The sequence below is a fragment of the Piliocolobus tephrosceles genome, chromosome 5 (assembly GCF_002776525.5).
Source record: "Piliocolobus tephrosceles isolate RC106 chromosome 5, ASM277652v3, whole genome shotgun sequence".
Lineage (NCBI taxonomy): Eukaryota > Metazoa > Chordata > Mammalia > Primates > Cercopithecidae > Piliocolobus > Piliocolobus tephrosceles.
In genome coordinates this window covers 32,976,638-32,982,702 of record NC_045438.1, presented here as the reverse complement: position 1 = coordinate 32,982,702, position 6,065 = coordinate 32,976,638, and the positions used below count along the sequence as shown (strand labels likewise).

The 6,065-nt window shown below is 39.1% G+C and overlaps 1 pseudogene; it reads right to left on the bottom strand.

Annotated features, from left to right (window-relative positions):
• Window positions 1-109, bottom strand: LOC111554996 (annotated as a pseudogene).
• Between the last annotated feature and the right edge of the window lie 5,956 nt (window positions 110-6,065).

Genomic DNA, 6,065 nt, shown 5'->3' with positions numbered 1-6,065 from the left:
AGTCTACATCACCCAGTATTCCCAGGCGGTCTCCCATCCAAGTACCAACCAGGTCAGAGCCTGCTTAGCTTCCGAGATCAGGCGCGTTCAGGGTGGTATGGCCGTAGACATGGGCCATGAGTTGTTTTGTTGTTGTTGTTGTTGTTGTTGTTGTTGCTGTTTTCAACTTTAAAACTAGCACATTATAAATGCTGTGTTTAATGGTCACAAATTGCTAAGAGTTACATTGCACTTAGTTTGTGCCAGGCGTTGCAAGTAGCCCAGTTAGTGGCCTTTAAACATGTTTTGTCCATGGAAGAAACAAGGGTATTCATACTGCCAATGAATCTCCCAGAAGAACAGCAATATTGTGATGTCCCGAGGGGTGTTGTCTGAAATGGACTGCTTATAAATTAAACAGATCTTCCTGGGAATGAGATGGGAAAGATGATAACTTAGAGCTGTGTGAGCTGTTACTAAATAATGTATGGTAGGGGAACACAAGTTGTAGTATTCAGGCTCAAACCAACTTGTAGGCCACAAAGAGATGGAGACCAAAAGTAGTTTTTCGAGAGGTGCATGCTGACTAAACGTATTCAGACTCTATTCTGTATTGTATCTCTCACAGCACCTTTAATATCTAGATCAACCAAGCTGGAAGGAAAGGAAAGGAATGTTTTAAGTGGTGGCAGAGAAGGAAATCTGGTGTTAAGGAAAACATAAGATCGTATCAAGATGGCAGCCTGACCATGTAATGGCATCTCTACTTTCTGCCTTAAATGACACACACACACACACACACACACAATTTAGCTTATAATTGTGCTAGAAGACAAAGTATGCCATTGTGTAAATAATGGATAATTAAGTATCTCTGAAAAAGAGAAGGCGGGTAGGATGATCAGGTTGATGTGGAAACCATAGTCCAAAATGATCATAGCAAAAGCTAGGGACATTGCAAACTATGTTTGTGAAAGGATTTGTCAATTTGGAAAATAATGATATTCCAGGTAACGTCTAATACAAGGAAAGTAGTTTTAGCAATATAAATATCAGACAAAATACAAAAAAAAAAAAAAAAAATTGAAAAGGACCAAAGAGGAATATTTCATGTTGATGAAAAATATCTACCAAGAATAGAAAACATTCACAAATCTTTATGCCCTTAACATAACATGGAAATATTTAAAGAAATAACTAACAGAAATAGAGAAATGGGCAAATTCATGTCAGAGAGGGACATTTTTCTCATACTTCCTAGTAATAGCCAACTCAAGAAGACTGAAGGCAGGGCACGGTGGCTCATGCCTGTAATCCCAGCACTTTTGGAGGTCGAGGAGGGTGGATCACCTGAGGTCAGGAGTTCAAGACCAACCTGGCCAACATGGTAAAACCCTGTCTCTACTAGAAATACAAAAATTAGCTGGGCGTGATGGCAGGCGCCTGTAATCCCAGCTACTTGGAAGACTGAGGCAGGAGAATCGCTTGAACCCGGGAGGTGGAGGTTGTAGTGACCCGAGATCATGACATTGTACTCCAGCCTAGACGACAAGAGCAAGGCTCCATCTTAAAAAAAAAAAAAAAAAAAAAAAAAAAAAAAAACTCTTGCCTTTGTTTGTTTTTGAGACAGGAGTCTCATTCTGTCGGCCAGGCTGGAGTGCAGTAACATGATGTTGGCTCACTGCAACTTGAACTCCTGGCCTCAAGTGATCCACCCACCTCAGCCTCCCAAAGTGCTGGGATTACAGGCATGAACCACTGACGCTGGCTGGGAATCTCTTACCTTTTAATTTAGCAAATCCATGTCTCCACATCTACCCCAGATAAATACTTGCTAATGTAATAACTGAGATAGGTAGAATAATATCCATTGCAATGTTGGAAATGGTGAAAAAATGGAAACATCAGGAGATAACAAAATTATAAACTTGTAGAGAGTTATTAATTATGACATATCCATACCATAGAACACTATGCAGTGATTAAAAAAATGAGATGTGTGTATATTGACATATCCCAAGGTATATCACTCTAGAAAAGTAAGTTGAACATGTGTATACCATTATCACATTTTTTTAACTTTATATTTCTTTCTTCTTGTCTGTATATATGTGTGTTTATCTATGAGTGTGAGTATATTCATGTGAATAAATGTAAATTAGAAGACCTAGAAGTATATATATCAGATGACAATGGTGATTACCACCTTCCAGGAATTAGAATTGGCCAGTGATTAGGTGGAGGAGATGAGTCAAGGAGGACATTAGTTTGTTTATGTTGTTTAAATGTTTCAATACCATATTAATCTATTACTTGTGTGTTTGGGGAAAACACCACACCCACCAGGAGCTCACTTGTAGAAAGTGAATAGGTAGAACTCCACCCTATTGATAGGAAGCCAGGCAGCATCACAAATAGGATTTTGCACCATGAGACCATTCCATTGCTACAAATAAAGGCACTTGAGGAAAATGGAAAACACACAATATTTATGCTCCCACAGCACTTTGATTGTACTTCTGCCTGTCAATCAAGTTTGCTCTGCCCTGTGTGATATGTTTGTGCATGTCCATGTATTCTCTAAGTTCCTTGCAGTTGTGAATCTAATGTGTTCATTTTCTTATCTCCTCCCAGGACCTTGCATACATGTGCTAAAGTTAGTGTGCTTTTTCCTTTTTGCCTTTATTAGCTAAAATTGACACTTTGTTGATGCAATTTTTTGTTTTTTTAACATGAAAAGGAGAGACTAGGACAGAAAACTCTGCAGCCCATGCTGGCTGTAAATCACGTACATTCCAGAGGCGCTGCGTGCCAGGGACTGATTCTCATTAAGTTTGCCCTCTCATATGGGATACATTTGGCTGAGCAAGGATTTCCTCAGAGTCCGCTGTCTGTCTTTCAATCGAAGGCAGCTTGAAAGGTGCTTAGTCAGCGACCAAATGCTGAAGCCAAGGCACTGTGTGCTGTTTTAAAGGCCTAGTGAAGCCAGAGTCCTCTGGAAGGATCCATGGGATTTGAAGTTATTAGCCACGTTACCACAAACAGAAGAATTAACACTGAGTTGTTGACATGATTAAATATAAGGTTACTGCCTCTTCTTCCTCCTTTACAAAGGAGGAAGACAATAAATTACAAAGACAATAATAGAGGGCATTGTAGAAAAACTTCTTTTATTTTTTTGAGACAAGGTTTTGCTCTGTTGCCCAGGCTGAGTGCAGTGGCACAATCAGGGCTCACTGCAGCCTCGATTTCCTGGGCTCAAGCAATCCTCAGCCCTCCAAGTAGCCAGGACTACAGGTTTTCACCACCATGCCCAGCTAATTTTTTTTTTTCTTTCTTAAATTTTAGTAGAGACAAGGTCTCGCTGTTGCCCAGTCTGGTTTCGAACTCCTGAGCTCAAGCGATGCTCTGCTTTAGCCTAGAAAGCACTTTTAATTAAGCTGACTTCATACAATTCTGGGATGGATTCTGACCCATGTCGCTTGTTCAGCATTTCAAATGTCTTACTCCATCTGTTAGGCTCAAGAAGGTATATTGTTACCTTTATAGTTCTTCTCAAAATTGTTGAGCTATCCCTTTGAAGCCCAGAAGGCTTAGAAGTAAAATGATCAGCTAGGAATAGTTTCCATACTGACATACTTTCATATTGTCTTGAGTTTTTCTGATCTTTCTTAAAATGATGCTATAAAAAATATACTTAAATCAGCCAGATGGCTTTATAGATTTCTGGTTTCTTTTAATTTATATCAAAAAATTGTATATAGGCTTATGGGAATTAAAATAACAGTACTTCAAAATGCTCTTTTCTCCCGGTTTTCTGCTCTTGGCATGATGTATTGTAGTCTCTGGAGAGAGATGTCTGGTGATTCCTAAAGTTATCACATGTAATAGTCTTCATTTTTCACTAAATTTTCAACCATGTTATCCTTGAGAAAGCACATAAAACAAATGACCGGACTAAGTAAACTTAGATGAATTATTTTTATGTGGATTTAAATTCCCTTTCAATCCTGTCTGTGGCAACTTTTTTTTTTTTTTTTTTTTTTTTTTTTTTTTTTTTTTGAGGTGGAGTCTCACTCTGTTGCCCAGGCTGGAGAGCAGTGGCGCAATCAATTTTTTTTTTTAAATCTGAGTCTTGGTTGTTAAATTTACAAAAATGAATCAGATTTGTTTCTTGTGCTAACAGAGAGAGAATATCTAGGTTAGCTGAAAGCTAAAATCAGCACACTCTTTCTCCCAAAAAGATCCTGATCAAGCCCTTGTTCCCAAGAGAAGAATTTCATGTGAAAGAGTTCGAATATAACTGGCTTACTGTCTGTGCAACGTGCACATTGTGTGAGCAGCCAGAGAGCCTGATAACCAGGAAGCTAAATCCTCCTCCTCCAGGAGTACTTCCGTGTTTCCAATCCTGTTTCCTGGGGCTCCTAGAGCCAGGAGGTCACCTCCATTTGAGTCAGTGCTGCCCTTCTCTTCCAGGGATGAGATCAGGAATCTAAAGATTTATATCTCAGGATGTAGAGTGCAGAAAGAGATAGCATGGACTCCCTTTTTCTTCTCTAAGCATCAACCAAACAATAGTTTCACCTACCGTGAAGTATATACTTCTGCTGTATTTAGAAACAATTTAGCTGGGCATGGTGGCTCATGCCGGTAATCACAACACTTTGGGAGACTAAGGTGGGAGGATCGCTTGAGCCCAGAAGTTCAAGACCAGCCTGGGTCACAAAGAAAGACTCCCATCGCTACAGAAAATTTTAAAAATTAGCCAGGCGTGGTGGCACCCGCCTGTAGTCCCAGCTACTCAGGAGACTGAGATGGGAGGATTGCTTGAGCCTGGGAGATTGAGGATGATGCAGTGAACAATGATTGTACCACTGCACTCCAGCCTGGGTGACAGAGTGAGACCTCATCTCTAAATAAATAAATTTTAAACAGGGAGACATAATTCAAGTCACAAAAATTAAGTTTCAGGGTCAGGACTTGGGGGTAAAGCAAGTTTCTGGCTGCACTCATAGGTCACTTGATTTTTATTTAATCAGCTCTCTGGTGAATTACAGCCCACCAGTGTGCCACATTCCCAGTGATGAGTCTGGAAGGGAATAAGGGACTCCATCCAGGCTATTTAGGACATAAAATATTCTAGGAAAACTACTCCCTATCCTCTCGTGGAAATCTCTAGCCAGCAGTTACACTTACCCTTGGGGTTGAGCATATTTTGTTGGCTTTTGTTGTATGTAACCAAATCTTTCCTGCTTCTAATTAAATTTATTCCTTTAGTAAAATCCTTCCCAGAAACCATATGGCTATTTTCCACTAAAATAATATCCTGTTTTAGTAGTTTTGAGACTTTTAAAATTTTAAAAGAAGATTTTGTACAAACTACTAAAAATCTATAAGCAGGAACAAAATTTAAAGGATAAGCAAGGTGTAACTGCATGCCAATTCAGTTCGGTTTTTTTGCAATTATTTCTTTTTCCTCAAAGTTTATCATTATACATATATTTTTCTTGGGTTGTTAATTGAAATGATAGAATTTAATTTACCAAGTAACATCCCTGTAGTGAAAACTACTCTATAAGGAACAAATTAAACAAAAATATGAAGAATCTAAGGGCTGAATGCAATGGCTCACACTTGTAATCCAGAACTTTGGTAGACTAAGGCAGGACGATTGCTTGAGCCTAAACCCAAAACTAGCCTGAGCAACATAGTGAGACCCTGTCTCTACAAAAAATAAGATGAAATAAATCAGCCATGTATAGTAGTGCACACCTATAGTCCCAGCTAACTGAGAGGCTGAGGCACGATAGCTTGAGCCAAGGAGGTCAAGTCTGCAGTGAGCCATGATCTTGCCACTGCACTCCAGCCTGGGCAACAGAGCGAGACCCTGTTTCAAACAAAATTTTTTAAAGGTTAAAAAAAATGGGGGAAAGATTTAGTGATAATTTCTTAAAACTGTATAATTTAATCCTAAAGTCTACCTTTGCGGACCTGAAAAGACTCTTCTTACAAATCTTCTACAGAAAAGGGAGATAAAAATGATTCATATCACCTTCATATTTCTTATTCACATATAGTCAATTGCT